General features: G+C 58.9%; 1 protein-coding gene across 4 annotated transcripts in view; it reads right to left on the reverse strand.

The window, feature by feature from the left end:
• Nucleotides 1-14,546, reverse strand: part of KCNJ12 (potassium inwardly rectifying channel subfamily J member 12) — a 40,042-nt gene extending 25,496 nt beyond the window's left edge. The window contains exons 1-2 of one of the 4 annotated variants that reach the window (XM_070482189.1): nt 13,953-14,545; nt 12,727-12,863 (exon numbers count right to left, since the gene is read on the reverse strand). The gene's annotated coding sequence lies outside the window, so the exon portion shown is untranslated. Of the gene's footprint in view, nt 1-12,594; nt 12,864-13,952 lie in introns of all 4 variants that reach the window. The other 3 variants (XM_070482190.1, XM_070482192.1, XM_014832322.3) reach the window with 3 other exon arrangements.
• Between the last annotated feature and the right edge of the window lie 1,108 nt (nt 14,547-15,654).

A 15,654-nucleotide genomic window follows, 5' to 3' on the forward strand; every position in this document is an offset into this window, starting at 1 on the left:
CAGGACGCACCACAGTTATCTATCCATTGAGCTACTAAGGAAGATCATGGTTGCTTCCAAGTTTTGGCAATCATGAATAAAACTGCTGTAAACATCTCTGTGCAGGGTTTTGTGTGAATATGTTTTGATCATTTGTGTAAATACCACAGGGTGTGATTGCTGGATCGTACGGTAAGAGTATGTTTAGTTTTGTAGGAAATCGCCAAGCTGTCTTCCCAAGTGGCTGCACCATCCTGCATCCCCAGCAGCAACGAATGAGAGTTCCTGTCACTCCACATCCTCATCGGCATTTGCTGTTGTCAGTGTCCTAGATTTTGGCCATTCTGTTAGCTGCGTAGCAGTATGTCATTGTTCTAATTTTCAATTCCCTAATCACGTAAGATGTCGAGTATCCTTTCATAGGCTTATTTGCCATCTGTATGTCTTCTTTGCTGAGGTGTCTGTTCAAGTCTTTGGCCCATTTTTTAATCAAGCTGTCCATTTTCTTATTGTTGAGTTTTAAGAATTCTTTGTGTATCTTGGATAATACTTCTTTATCAGTTATGTCTTTTGCAAATATTTTCTCTCCGTCAGTGGATTGTCTTCTCATTCTCTTAGCATTGTCCTTCACAGGGCAGAAGTTTTTAATTTTAATGAACTCCAGCTGATCAATGATTCCTTTCATGGATAGTGCCTGTGGTGTTGCACCTAAAAAGTCACTGCCATACCCAAGGTCATCTAGGTTTTCTCCCACGTTATCTTCTAGGAGTTTTATAGTTCTGCATTTTACATTTAGGTCTGGGATCCATTTTGAGTTAATTTTTGTGAAGGTTGTAAAGTCTGTATCCAGATTCATGCTTCACATATCAACGCCCAGTTGTGCCAGCACCATTTGTTGAAGAGACTGTCTCTGCTCCTTTGTCAAAGACCAGTTGACGATACTTACGTGGCTCTATTTCTGGGCTATTCTATTCCACCGATCTATTTGTCTGTTCTTCCCCCAATATCCCGCTGTGGCGATTACTGGAGCTTTACAGTATGTCTTGAAGTCAGGTGGCGTTGGCCCTCCGACTTCGTTCTTCTCCTTCAGTGCCGTGGGGGCTGATCTGGGTCTTCTGCCTCTCCATAGAAACTTCAGAGTCAGTTTGTCAATACCCACCAAATAACTTGCCGGGATTTTAACTGAGATTGCATTGACTCTCTCGATTAAGTTGGGAAGGACTGACACCTTGATAATATGGAGTCTTCCTGTCCATAAACATGGAGTCGCTCTCCATTTCTTTAGTTCTTTGATTGCATTCATCAGAGTTTTGTAGTTTTCTTCATACAGATTTTATATATACTTTGTTGGATTTATACCTAAGTATTTCATTTTTGGAGGTGCTAATGTAAATGGTATTGTGTTTTTAATTTCAAATTCCACTTGTTCATTGCTGGTATATGGAAAAATGACTGACTTTTGTACATTAACCTTGTGTCCTGCAACCTTGCTATAATAACTCATTAGTTCCAGGAGATTTCTGGTTGATTCTTTCAGATTTTCTACATAGACAATCACGTCATCTGCAAACAAAGACAATTTACGTCTTCCTTTCCAATCTGTACACCTTTTATTTCCTTTTCTTGCCTTATTGCATTAGCTAGGACTTCCAGTATGATGTTGAAAAGGAGTGGTACAAGGAGACATCCTTGCCTAGTTACTGATTTGGGGGAAAGCAGAGGCTCTCACCACTAAGTACGATGTCAGGTCTAGGATTTTTGTAGATATCTTTTTCAAGTTGAGAACATTTCCCTCTATTCCTACTTTACTGAGAATTTTTATTATAAGTGGGTGCTGGCAGGCCTTTGTTTTGACCCCTAGAATATCCTGGTGCTCGGAGAAAGTGCCAGCCCATGGTGGGCCCTCAGGGATCACCTTCAGAAGAAACAGGTGCAAGGCATAGAGAACTGTCTAGCAGAAATAGGGAGGCTTGCCACAGTGATGGCTTTGGGTAGGCGAGAGGGGAGGAGGCCCAGCGGACAAGGGAGATAACAATCCATCCATAGGAGGGTGGAAGGCATGGTAAGGCGTACAGGTGCTGTGGGGTGGGTAGCTGTGGTGGAAGCGAATGAAAATTCTCTTTTTTGCTTTTTCTCACTGTCAGGACCTTGGAGGGGAGGGCAGGGCCCCAGGACGAAGGGGGCAGGTCCTGGAACAGAGCAGGAAGAGGTGGGTCTGGAACCAGCCTCCCAAGCTTGGAAGCGGGGCCTAGAGTGACAGGGGTCCATGAGGCCACTCAGCCACCCTGAGAGGCAGAGGGCTGCAACTGGACTCAGGGGGTCGTGTCCTTTGAGTCTCGTCCTCGCATGTCCAGGAGGGCCAGGGTGGGCTCAAGAGGCAGGCCAGCAGGGGACCTCTGCCTTGATGCCTGCCCAGGGCAACAGGGACAGCTCTGAAGGGCTCCCTTAGGTCCCCGCTGGCTGGACACTCATCTGGGAGGCACTGGTGCCATAGCAGCCTCCCGTGGGATCAGGGGTCAGAACCCCCTCCCCTGGGCTACCTTCTCTGCTCTGCCACCCCCAGCACCCGTGCACCCCGCAGAGACTTCTACTCAGGCCACATGAATTCATTTAACTTTGGTCCAAAGTTAAGTGGATAAGTGAATGAACGAATAAGTGATTGACAGCTCTGTTGTCTCTACAAAGCTGCCACCATCACATCCTGGGGCATCAGACAACATTCACGGGCAGGTTCACGGACAGCCCAACATGCCCACCCTCCACATCCACAGAAGTGCAGAACTCAGCCATGAGCGGGGTGGAGCTCCCAGGACATGGGGCCGGCGGAGAGACTCAAGCCCCACTGCTACCTAAGAAATGGAAAAAGCGGGCATGGTCCCCACCCTAAGAGCTTTAGCAGGGCCTTGGCCTAAATCTTTCCCCTGCATGAGCCTCCCAGCACACAGTAGGTGCACAAACAATGATCTGTCTTTCCATCCTTGTCTTGAGGGGGTAAGAATGAGGAAGAACGGACCAGCCCCATGTTCTGTGGCCAAGGTCACAGGATGAAGGGCCGCAGATCCTTCAGTGTGGGTGTCAGCTCCGCCAACCCCTTCCCCTCTTGGGGCCTCAGTCTCTCCACCTGTAAAATGGACAGGACTCTGAGAACCCTCCGTCACCTGGAATCCTGAAGTAGTTCTAACTCCGGGCACACACAGTCACAGCTTAAACAGGGGAGACTTAGCCCCATTTCTCAGAGTAGGGAAGTGAAGCTCAGAGAGGTGAGGCTGCTCACCTCGAGCCACATACGAGAGGCAGGGGGCGGCCCCCTTAACTCCAGGCCAACCTGGCTCGTGCCCAACACTGCATCTCCCAGACCCTCGGCCCAGGGGGCCGCCACCTCCCTCCAGGGAGAACCTGGCAGGGCCTTGGTACACTTACAGAACTTCGTGCCTTTGGGGAGAAATTCCCCATTCATGGGGCTTCTCAGTCTGAGTTCAAATGCGGCTTGGCCCCCTGCCCCGCTCCGTGCCTCACCTCGGAAGCCCTGCTCCTTGCCGGGCCAGGACGTCTCGAGAATTAAATGGGATAATGTTCGGGAAAGCGCTCAGCACAGCGCCTGGCACCAGAGGACACCGCGTAAACAGTCATTTCATTATTATTTTTGGGCGCCAAGTCTCGGCAAAACGTCACGCCACTTCCTGAGAAATAAAGGCACCCGGTGACCCCGCAGGCTGCTGAATCCACCGCCAGGGCTGCACTGTGCTGAGGCCCCTAAAACACTGAGAGCCGCCAGGAGCCGAGGGGGCAGGACACGCAGGCTTCGGCCCCGCGGCCTCGGCCCGGGCACCACGCTCATGGGTGTGCTGGCCGCCTCCAGAGGGACACGGCCTGGGGCCAGGGCATGAACCCAGCGCCCCCTCCGGCGGCAGGAGCTCTCAGGGAAGCGGGGGCTGGGGAGCCCCGGGGACCGGCGGAGACTGCGGGCTCCAGGAGGGGACAGGCGGTCCGGTGGCCTCTCTGAGCCTCAGTTCTGGAGGCTGGAAATGAGGCCGCTGCTCCCGGAACCTGGGCTTCACCATGAAGACCCACTAGCATGAGAAAGGGCCCTGCGTGCGGCAGGGGCAACCCGCCCGCCTCCCGAGACGCCCCGGGGGAAGGAGGCTCAGGGGAGTGGCCTCTGCACGGGAGCCACAGCAAGGTGTCTAACGCAAAGAGAGGCTCCCCATCCGGCTCCAGGATGAGAGAAACACGGGGAAGCTGCTGAAGGGCAGGCACCACCCTCCTAGGCCAGGACAGCGGGCCTGGGTGATAGGCCACACGGGTGGGACTCGGGCAGGTGTAACCCCGCCAAGGGAAGGGGCAGGGAACAACCCTGCCCCAGGAGGGCGCAGCAGTGACAGCTCTCAAAGTCACAAAGCCACAGGCCCTCCAACCCAGCGAGGCCGTTTCCAGAACTTTTTGCTTGGACGGGCCAAGGACGAGGCCATGTCTCTGGTGTTCACAGCAGCATTATGGGCAATAACCGCCAGCAGTTGGAGACCTAAAAGTGCGCCAGATGAGGCAAGCTAACCAAAGAGAAATTCAGCCTCAGGCAGGAAATACCAGTTAGATTTTAAAACCATTTTGCAGATTGAGGTACTAATAAAAGGTGTCGTCCACCACACCCTCCCCGACCCAGGCTGAGTGTCGCCTCTCATTGCTCCCAACAGCTTGGATCGAGGGGAAGGACCGTGAATAGCTCCATTTTGCAGATGAGCAAACTGAGACACAGAACAATCAGGTAATCTGCCAAAAGACACACCGTTGGTCAGTAGCAGAGACCAAGCATGTAACCCCAACACTACGTGTCTCCTAGGTACATTGCTAAAAAAGAGTATTCTTCTTAAAAAAGAAAAAGTGAAGACACAAGGCAGCATACCCGGATTGGTCATGACCACGGTCCAGGCTGACCAGGCATGGTGGTTGAATGATGGCCCCTCTAAAGAAATGTGTCCACCTAGAACCTGTGAATGTGACCTTATTTAGAGAAAGGATCTTTGCAGATTTAATTAAGGATCTGGAGATGGATCATCCTAGATTGGGATGCGCCCTGAATCCAATGGCAAGCATCCTTATAAAAGAAGAAGAAAGAAGACCTAGGGAGAAGGCCATGTGAAGACAGAGGCAGAGATTGGAGGATGCGTCTAGAACCCTGCTCCGAGCCCTGGGGCAGCCACAGAAGCCAGAGGCAACCACTTTCTCCAGAGCCTCAGCAGGAGGCAACTCTGCCAACATCTTGACTTCAGACTTTCGGCCTCAGAACTGGGAGAAAATAAACCTATGTTGTTTCAGGCCTCCAGTTTGTGGCACTTTGTTACGGCAGTCACACGAAACTAATACAGGGTTGCCTTGCTCCCCACTTTCCCGCCCCTGTTTTCTTTTCTGGACCCGGCTGGCTGATTGTCCTGCCAGACGTCTGTGCCCGTGCTCCTTGGACACCCCAGACACAGAGTCAGGATTGGTTCAACCCATTTTCCCAGTGTTCTCATTTTGCAAGGTATGGGGCCCAGCTCCCCATCCACTCCCGGTCCACCTGTGCTTGACCTGCAGGGGAGTGGAGGAACCCAACAACCCCCCCAGCCACAGCTGGTCCTGAGACCCCCAGGAGGGCAGCTGGGTCAGGATAGGGCCCAGAGCCTGGTCGCCTGGCCCCGGGGCTTCAGGGCCAGGCATCTGCTGTGGGCTTGGGGCCAGCCCCGTGCAGCCCCTGAGGCTGTGGCTAGGAGGGCCGGGAGGAGAAAGGAAGAGGCTAGCCAGGGTCTCCTCTGTTACAAAGCCCCCAGGGAGGGGCTGGGCCACTCTGTGGCTGCCCTCAGGGACTTCTGGGCACCCCCCTGCAGTGGTCCTGAGGCTCTGGAGACCCCGGAGGGGCCTGGCTGCCCTGGCCGGGCAGGTGCTAGCGACAGCTTGAGGCACAGCAGGCGGGGGCGCTGGGCAGATTGAGCCTCCGGTCCACCTGCAGAGGGGGGGGAGGGAGGCGGGGAGAGGAAGCTGCCCGGCCCTGCCCTGCCCTGCCCACAGAGCCGAAGAGGAAAAGGGATGAGAAAGCGGGTGCTCAGACGGGGTGTGTTGTTCATGCTCATTTCACAAATGGGTAAACCGAGGCTCAAGGAAGAGCATGGGGGGATTAACTCCTCTCCCAAACTCAGTCTGTTAGACCCTTTCCCACAGGGGCCCTCAGTGGAGCAAGGTGGGAACTGTCCTTCTGATTCCTCTCTAACCAGATTACAGGGTGACAGGGCCGGCCGAGCAGGTGGTGGGCGCCAAGATGGAGAAGCTCAGAGATGAATCGGGGCTGACCAGTTCCCCAACAGAGGCCCGCCTCGATCCGAGCGCCAAGGAGGAGCCAGTGGCCGTGGCGAGCACCCTCCCAGCGGCGTGTGCTCAGAGCAGAGGCCTCTTCCCGGTCCAGGCTGCCCCGGGCAGGAGCTGGACTGGCCCAGTGGTCTCGGGCCCAGAGGGGACAGGACGCGCCCAGAGTCAGGCAGCCTGGCTGCAGCAGGGGCCTCCCTGCAGCGCGCTGGCTGGGGCCACACTGCTGGGGAGACAGAAAAGTGCAGATTCCCAGGCTCCGCCCTGGACCCTCAGGAGCAGAATTCCCGGGAATGGAGTCAGGAGATCAGCATTCTCCAAATGCTCCCAGAAGGTCTGAGGAGGGAGGTACCCGGCGAGGCTTCAGCGCCTCTCCCGGTGCTGCGCCAACTCGACAAGTCTAGGCTACCCTCCATCTCAAAGAGGACACAACTTCACAACTCAAAGAACCCACGACCGTGAACTCCAGCAGCTCCGTGTGCTCATGCCTCTGACTCAGCCTTCAACCCGATGCCCATCAAAGGAGCGAAGATGGAGCCCCGGGGTCCAGGGCACTGGGGCACCGGAGGGGACAACAGTTATGGAATGACCCCACACACACACAAAAACCAGAACGAGAGAGGGGACCACAGATGTTGGTATTTTTATATAACCACATTCACGCGCTTGCATAAGCACTCAGACAACCCAGAAGGTTCTCTAGCAATGGTCACCTCAAGAACAGAAAGCTTCGGAGCCGAGCTGAGGGGGAGACGGAGTTGGAGAAGAAGAAATGAACTTTCTATCCTTACTATTGTTGGATTCTTTACCATGAGCATGTAACACTCTTGTCCTTAAAAGTTGTAACAATTAACAAAACAATATGACAAAGTCTATGCTTCCTTACCTGTTAATTCATTTGTTTCTTTTATCCTCCACACTCACCCAGACAGCAACGCAGTCCCACGCTCAAGAGCTGATCGTTGAAAGCATGAATGATGCACAACTCTGACAGCCTCAGAGCCTGCGTCACTGATACTCGACAAGCCGAGACCTCCAGGATTCTGACAAGGGAAGGGAGGGGCCAGCCAGAAAAGAGATATCCAGGGGCTGGTCCCTAGGGTGGCGTGTTCGGGGGTTCCCAGGATCTTGTCCATAGCCTGTTTTCACAAGGCCCCCAGGCAGGCCTGTAGGAAGCCCCACTTTTGAGGCCCTCCAGCTGCCGTGGATCCCAGCACCCCCAGGAGCCCGGGACGTCCGTCTGCCTCTGCCCTCTGTGTGACCCAGCCAGACCTGCCCTCTGGGCCTTGCCAAGCTCCAGTCCTGAGAAGAGGCTAGATGGGGCCAGCTCCCCCGGGCCCTCCCCAGTCCTCCTTGGGCCCCCACAGGCCTGAGTGGAAGCCTGGCCTGGCCTTGGCCTGGAACCAAGAGCCCAGAGGAGCAGAGACAGGGGCAGGGGTGGCGCAGCTCTTACTACCCAGAATGCCAGCTGCTGGCAGCGATTTATTTTTGCTTTAAGTGCCGGAGAATTGCAGGGCTGGAGCTGCCAGCTCAGGGGGCTCAGGCTGCAGCTGGAAGGAGCGGGAGGTGGGCAGGGAATGGAGGCCACGCATCCCCACCCTGACCTCTCCTGCCCTCAGCCGTTCAGCCTCTCCATCACACACACATGCACACACATGCGCACACGGCTCGGCACCTCAATGTCTCCACCCCCGCCCTCTCGGGCCTCATTTCTCCTAAGTAAGTTTCCACAGCTGCAAGGAAGCTTTGAGGGCAGAGGGTCTCGACACTGCCCCCTCTTCTGGAGCGTTGTGCCGCCTCTGGCTGGGGTTGTCCCTCTCTGGGCCTCAGGCCGCCACTCCCATGGCGGGGCTGTCACGTCGTCCTCTTCCCCAGGACACTCCGCTCTGGTCCTGGTTAGGACCTGGTCCCTGTGCACGCACGCGGGAGCCTGTCTGTCCCCACAGAAGGGTGTAAGGAAGACCCCAAGACAACAGAAGAGCCTGTGCTTTACCAACTAGATGGTATGTCTGTTCTTTTTACAACAGGGAAGCTGCTGAAGTTGATGATGGCAAATTAAAAAAAAAAAATTTAAACCTGGGCATCACGTTCAAAAAAGAGATTGGGTGCGGGAGGTGGAACATGGGCACGATACACAAGCAGCTGAGGGTCCTCTGAAAATGCTTCACCGGGCAAAGAAGGGAGACAGTGCCCACCCCCAGCACCCCAGGCCCTGCAGCCGGCCTGCACACATCCTACTGGAGGCCAGCACCAAGAGCCCCCCAGGGAGAGCGGGGCTGAGAGCCGAGCAGCCGACTCCCTGTGCCTCAGTTTGCTCAGCTCTGCAAAGGGAACAGCTTCTGCCCCTCTCAGGGCTGAGGTGGGGACACCCTGAGCTGGAAGCAGGCCAAGTGCCAGGGACACAGCAAGGTCGGGGCCTGAAGCAGGTGAGGTCACAGGTAGAAAGAGCTCACTGCAGAGTAGGGACATGAAATACATGCCAGTCCCTCGCCCTCACGTGGACAGGGGGCAGGCCAAGGGCTCGGAGGAGAGGTCTGAACGCCCGCTCTGCCTCCGACCAGCTCCGCAACTCTGGGAGAGTGACGTCACTTCTCTGAGGCTCAGTTTTCTTATCTGCTGAATGGGACAACAATTCTGGCTCCCGCTGCTCCTGAGCACGCCCTGTGTGTCAGGCCCCAAGCATGGATGAACAGACCACTCCCTTCCTGCATGTTTACTGAGCTCCTCCTATAGACTGGGGGCTGCCACAGGCGTGGGGACAGAGCTGTGAGCAAACCGCATCCCAAACTCTGCCCTCAGGAGCTCACACTCCAGGGGAACAGACAGTAACCAGGATCAACAAATCAGGCATCATGTGGCAGATAGCATTCAGTTCTCCAGAGGAAGAAAGCAAGAGAAGGATGAGGGGAAAGGGAGGCTGCGGTGTATCCAGGGGAGCCAGGAGAGGCCTCACAAAGGAGGTGGCAAGACCTGAAGGTGATGGAGGGCCGTGTAATCTGGGGAAGAGTGTTCCAGGCAGCAGGAGCAGCCAGTGCAAAGGCCCTGGGGCAGGAGCAAGCCTGGTGTGTGGGAGGCACAGGGAAGGGAAAGAGTGGTGGGAAGCGAGAGCAGTGATGAGGACCAGACAGCATAGAGCCTTGAGAACCAGGGTGAAGACTGTGGCTTTTATTCTGATTGAGGCAGGAAGCACGGGAGAGTCCTGAGCCCAAGGCTGTCCCAAGACTAAAGTACACACAGCAAGTTAAGTACACAGTAGGTGCTCAAACAACAGTGGCCAGGGGTGGGCCTGGCAAAAGCCTCCACCGGGAAGGCTTTAGTTTTTGTTCTCTGGCCCCTCTGCAAACCTGAGTGCTCCAAAGGGGCCCAGACACAGTGAGGAGAGGAGGGGAGGCTTCAAGGCCCAGGGGGCCGGAGAGCTCAGCCGGGCTGAGGGCGGGTCGCCCAGCAGGCTCCAGGAGGCCGTTCCCTGACTCTGGGGCAGCACTAATGCACAGCCAGACAGCCCTGCTCCCCGGGGCCCTGAGGAAAGGGTCCCATTCTTCCCTGGCCGTGCACCAGGGCTGCGGGGCTGAAGGCGAGTTAGCGGGCAGGACCAAGCGTGCTCCACACCACAGCCTCACGCTGCCTCTGCAGCTGCCACTTAAGCAGCTGGGCAGGAAGACCTGAGGGTGAAACATCGTGGGGGGGCGGTGCAGGGAGGGCGAGGAAGAGGGTACAGGGACACACCAGGAGCGGGAGCCTTCTGCTGCTGGAGCAGATCGCCCGCCCTCTCTGGGCCTGCTCCCGACGTGCCCGAGGGAAAGCTGGACTAGAAGGACAGATTCCCAAGGCTCTGCCACCACCAGTGTTCACCCTCCTCCTTCACAGAGCCCCTCTCCACACCCCATTTCTGTTGAGACGCCCCGGAGGCTCCCATTTCTGCCCTCCCACATTGGGTGCCCTCAGGAGCCCCCTCAGCGGGGGCCTCCAGCCCGCTTTACAGATGACGAACTGAGACCCAAGCGGAGACCGGCCTCGGCCACGGCCACCCTGCTGGCCTCACCCGACCTAGCTGTCCAGCCGGAAGTTCCCTCCCAAGCAGCACGCCCTCGCGGGCGGGGCCGGGTCCCCGAGCACTAAGCACCAGGTGACCACGCACAGGTGCAGGTGCCAGACACTGTGCTGGGGCCACAGCCGAGCAGCGAGGGGCCAGGGCCTCCTCCCCCAGGGCTCACAGGCCACCGCAGCTCACGCCCACAGAGCGAGGGGAGCTCCCGCTGAGGCCTCTGCGGGCAGAGAAAGCGGCCCAGACACGGACCCACCAAACATTTGCTGAGCACCCACGGCATAGTAGGCCCGCGCCAGGCCACAGGGGACAGCAACCTGGGAGCTGGGAGGGCAGGCAGGCGCCAGGGCCTCACAGGACAGGCCCCGGGTGGAGGCAGGAGGGGATGCCATTCTGGCCGGCCCTGCAGCCAGCCGGGGTGACAAATGCACCTGAAGGACTGTCTGTGGAACGAGGGAGGTGCGGTTCTGCCCCTGGGAGAGCACCAAGTCTCTGGGTCCAAGGGGCACGGTTTCCATCCCCCCCAGCACTTCCCGGGGCCTCAAATCTCCTGTCTGTGCGATGGAGCAGTGCCACCCTCTGCACTGGCTGGCCATTAGGAAATTAAATCAGGTGGCAGAGCGCTGGGCCCTCAGCCAGTGCCCAGCGAGGGCTGCAGTCCTGCCCTCGGCCCCAGCTCCTCTGGAAGCCCGCCTGCCTTGGCCCAGCCCCCACCCGCTCCCCAAGGCTCCTCTGAAGCCTCCGGCCTCCCTGCCCTGCCCGTGGCCCAGTTTCAGGCCGGCTTTCTTTCATCCTCGGCCTCTCCCTGGCCATCTCCCCATCACGCTGCCAATTCTTCTGTGCATCCAGTGGGACCGAGCCCACACCCACCACACCTTCCAAGAGGCCAGTCCAGGCCCCACCTCTCCTGCTGCCCACGAGCTCCGTCTCTCCCAGCCTTTCCTCCATGCCAGCCAGTGGCAGGGCTCCAGCTGCAGGCCCCAGGGGAGGGGCAGGTGTGCCCACGTGTCACTCGCAGCAAAGCCCTGGCAGGGGCCCAGCAACAGGCACCAGCTGCACCTCTCAGAGGGACGGCCCAGCCCTGAGAGCAGCGGGGCTGAGGCGGGGCATCAGGTGGGCTCCAAGGGGGCACCAGCAGCCTCCAGCCTGGGGCTGCAAGGGCCACGGAGGTTGCCGACAGTGACAACACAGTTGCCTCGGCCCCAGACATGTGCCAAGACCTCTGGATACCATGCTTGGTGCTGCCAACTGTGGCCCAAGGCACCAGGGGCCTGGCTGGGTCAGTGGAAGCTGCCCATGGGCAGAAGCAGTCCCAGTGCTGCCAAACTACCCAGGCTGCTGTCACCGTTACTGCGATTACTATTATCATTGCTGCCATTACTATTTCACCACCGCAGGGCCACCAATGTTATCCTGTCTTGCTTCCCAGACATGAGAGGAGGAATACCGTGGCCCTGAAGCAGGGAGCCTGGCGGGGGCAGCCCTCTGGCCTGGGGAGAGCTAGAGGAAGCTTCTGCTCAAACCCCTGACTTGCTGTGTGGCTTTGGGCAAGACCCTGCCCGTCTCTGGGCACTCTACCTCCCGGCGCAGCAGAGCTCACTGAACATCCCTCCACCAGGCACATACCTGAGCAACACAGAAGCCCTCTGGGGGTCTGAGGTGACAGCTGGGTGGGAAGGGTCCAGGGACAGACTGACAAACTCAGGCTCTGGCCCTTTCCCCAAGAGAAGACCATCCCTTTCTCCCCAGGGCTGCGGAGGAGGCTCTGCTGTGCCCTCACCTGGAGAGTTCACATCTGCCAAGGATAGGCCAACACCCGGCACTTAGAGAATGCCCAGTGCACGCGCTGGGTGGTACCCAGTGGAGAAGGCCCTTGCCTGTTGTCCAGCACACTGGAGCCCCGCTTCTTGTCCCCAAGGGTTCTCAAGCCCCTCCCCCTTTGCGCCCTGCTCTGGGGCCACTGGTCTGGGCCGCACCTGATGGGAGCCCTTCCAAGTCCCGTCTTAGAGCTGCGACCCCAGGTTCCCTGGCCAGACGGGAGGGGTCACCAGACAGCTGAAGGGCAGGCTTCGCTAAGGAGTCTCTTTGGGTGTCCCGGCACAAGGAGGGGTTCTCTTCTCAGAACAGAAGAGAGACCCACACAGAAAGACCCTAGGCCTCCAAGGACGCCCACTGCTGGGATCTCCCCTCCCTGACCCTCTCTGGCCACTTGGCGGCGGGCCAGGGCAGAGACGTACCATGAGGGCCACAAAGGAGCAACCTAGCCCGAGGTGAGGCTGGGGTCGGGTGGGTGGCAGCCAGGGCCAGCCTCCCTTTGGAACCTTAGGGAGGACGAGGGGCAGCCGGAGGCACTGCCTCGTGGGTCCCACCTTCCAGGAGGCGGCTGCTGCTTTCAGCGGCGTGTGGGCGCCTCTGCACTCCCGGGAGACAGAGCCTGCGAACCCAGGTTCCAGGACGCGGCCGTGGGGGGCAGGAGGTCCCCAGCACTCTAGTCCAGGGCTCCAGCCTGGGCACAGGGAGCAAAGAAGAAAGTAGAGACGGTCACAGGCAGTGCAGCGTTCCTGATGGGTACGCCCCCTAGGAAACAGGGGGCAGGGTGGCCCCAGCTCCCAGGAAGTCCAGTCTGTGGGGAGGCAGGAGAACCTCCCAGAACCAAGACCACCTCCAAAGAAACACTTTCCTGTGATCTCCCATTCCGAACACGGTTTTAAAATATTCGCATGACACATGCACACGCCATCAGAACAGGCAGCATGGACACCCGCTCGGGCCTCAACTGCCCCATCTGAAGGCCCCCAAGGAGCTCCCCAGCCCAGCTGCCACTTCCAATGAGCCCTGGTTCCCCACCCCGCTTCCTCCCAGGACATCCAGGGCAGATGTGAGCATATCTGCTCCCACGTGAGATGAGATGTGAGATGAGAGTAGGGGGACCCGGCCCTGAAGCCACCGGAGCTTCTCAGCTGAGGAGCCATCCGGTCCACGATCAAGGCCGACTTTTAAAAGCAAAAAGGTGCGGCTGGAGTGTCGACTGGCTCACCCAATAGCGGAGAGCATCATTTCCAGAATATTTTTACTCCATTAAAGCACAGCAGGCGAAAAAGAGAAATGACTCCAAGGACCCGCAGGTTTCCGGCTTGGGGGCATTTTCTGGGCTGCTTGTAGCCTGCGTCCCCCTCGGCACCCCCACCCTGATTCCGGGGTGTTTGGGAAGGTCACTCGCAGGATTGATGTCGGGCGCCACAGTGCCTCCCCACGCTCCCTCCCGAACCCCTTCGTGCAAGTCGGTCAAAGGGGGACCGAGGGTGCCTCAAACTTTCCCGAGCGCCCCCCAGGACGAAGGTTAGCAAGGAGGAAAGTTCCCCGGTGGCTGTAGCCGGAGACATGGCAGGGGAAGAAAAGCTCGCAGTCAGCATTTCCTCCGATGGCTCACCAAGGGAGGAAAAAAACAAACACGAAAACGAGAGGAAGAAAAAACCCTCCCGCCCCACCTTCCCTGTTGCAGCACCACCTCGCGCTCGCTCCGGGTCGGGGAAGGGGCCTGCGGGGAGCCGGAGTCGGGCCCCGGGGGCTGTGCGCCGGACGGCCGCGCACTTACCTCGGTCAGTGCCCCGGGCGCGGCGCGCTCCTCGTCCTCCGAGCTCCGGGCAGCCGTTCCTGGCCCCGGCAGCCGCTGCGCTGGCTGCATCGCCGCCGCCGCCTCAGGGCAGCCCCCGGGGGCGCTCCATGCCAAACGGCGCGTCGGTCCGGGGCGCCGATCGCAGGGTCCAGCCGAGGGTCGGGGGCGCGCGCCTGGACGGCGCCCCCGGCCTCAGAGCGCTCCCTCTGGCCGGTGTGGCTGGCGTCCGTCCCTCGGTCCGGCTGGGAGCGCGGCCGGCCGACCCCCTCCCCCGCCCGCTGTTATCTGATCCCGGGCAGGGCCGGGCGCGCTCCCCTATGCCCGGCGCTCCGCGCCTCCCCGCCTGCTCCTGCCGCGCCAGCCCCTCGCCCCCTGCTACCCTTCCCAGAGAGGCGGCGGCAGCGGCGAGGCCCAGGGAAGGCGGGGAGAGAGGAATGGAGGGCGAGGAGGCGGCTGGAGGCTGAGGCTCGGCGCGCACCCAGCTCCGCGCCCCGCTGCCACCAGAACCCAGCTCGGCAAGGCAACTCCTCTAACTCTCCACCGAGAGCACGCCCGCCCGCCCCGCGCCGCCGCCGCTGCCCCCGCCCACCAGCGCCCTGGCCTGGCCCGGAGCCCCCAGCCCAGGGCCGCCCCCCGCCCGACACACACCGTCAGCCACTTGCGCACTGGGGCGCGCGCGCGCGCACACACACACACACCCAGAGGCACGTCCTCCAGGGACACGCGCACACACAGGTGCATGGTGAGCACACACAGTCAAAGGAATCTTACATACACGCGTGCACACGGCAGGGTACACAAGCTCAGGCGTCCACATCTACACACGCAAAATGCACTCCCTGACATGCATGACGACTGCAGGTGCACAGTGCATACACACTCATGCGTGCACACGCGGGGTGGTATCTGCACGTGTGCACACCTGCACACAGATCCTGGTCTGTACATTCTCACGGACTCTTCCCCTCGCGCAGCAGGCAGGCACGCTCAGACACTCAGCGTTGCTCCCTTTAAGAGCCTTTCTCTCCTCCCCATCCTGTGCTGTTTGCCTTCTCCCCTCTCCTGCCTTCTCCTCCCTGCTCCTCCCCCTGCTCTCTCTGCCGACCTGACCCCTCTGTGACCCTCTTCTCTTGCCACCCCTGCCTCTGGAGGCTCAGGCTCTCCTCCCAGCCTGTCCCCAAGCGCCCTGCTCTTCCAGCTTCCTGGGGCCTATTGTCTGGGCCCCAGATCTCGCAGCCTCCCACAGAGCCCAGGCCTTTCATCCTGGCAGACAGACCTGTCCAGCTGGGCCTTGGCCCAGAGAGACCCCACTTTTTCACCCATCTGATCCCTTGCTCAGCCTTGGGGCCACAGAATTGGGCCAAGGAGGCAGACCTGTGGCCAGAGCACAAGTCTCAAAGGGCTCCCGGCCCCAGGGCCTCCAGCTTCCCCTTTAATGTGAAATATAATTATGTGTCTGCACAGCAGGGAGACTGGCTGCAGGATTCTAACCAAGAAGGACGGCTCTCTGGCCTCCGCCCAGATTACTGGCGGCTCAGCGGAGCGGTCTATAGGCTCCACCAGCTCGAGGCTCCTGGCCCCCGGCAGCTGGTAGGTGCGGCACAGGGCCTAGGTCCCCCAGAAAACTCACGCACCCCAGACTGTCCAGGGTTTGAATCCTACCAGCTCTACTGACCAGCTG

This window comes from Equus asinus, chromosome 13 (assembly GCF_041296235.1).
Source record: "Equus asinus isolate D_3611 breed Donkey chromosome 13, EquAss-T2T_v2, whole genome shotgun sequence".
Classification (NCBI taxonomy): domain Eukaryota; kingdom Metazoa; phylum Chordata; class Mammalia; order Perissodactyla; family Equidae; genus Equus; species Equus asinus.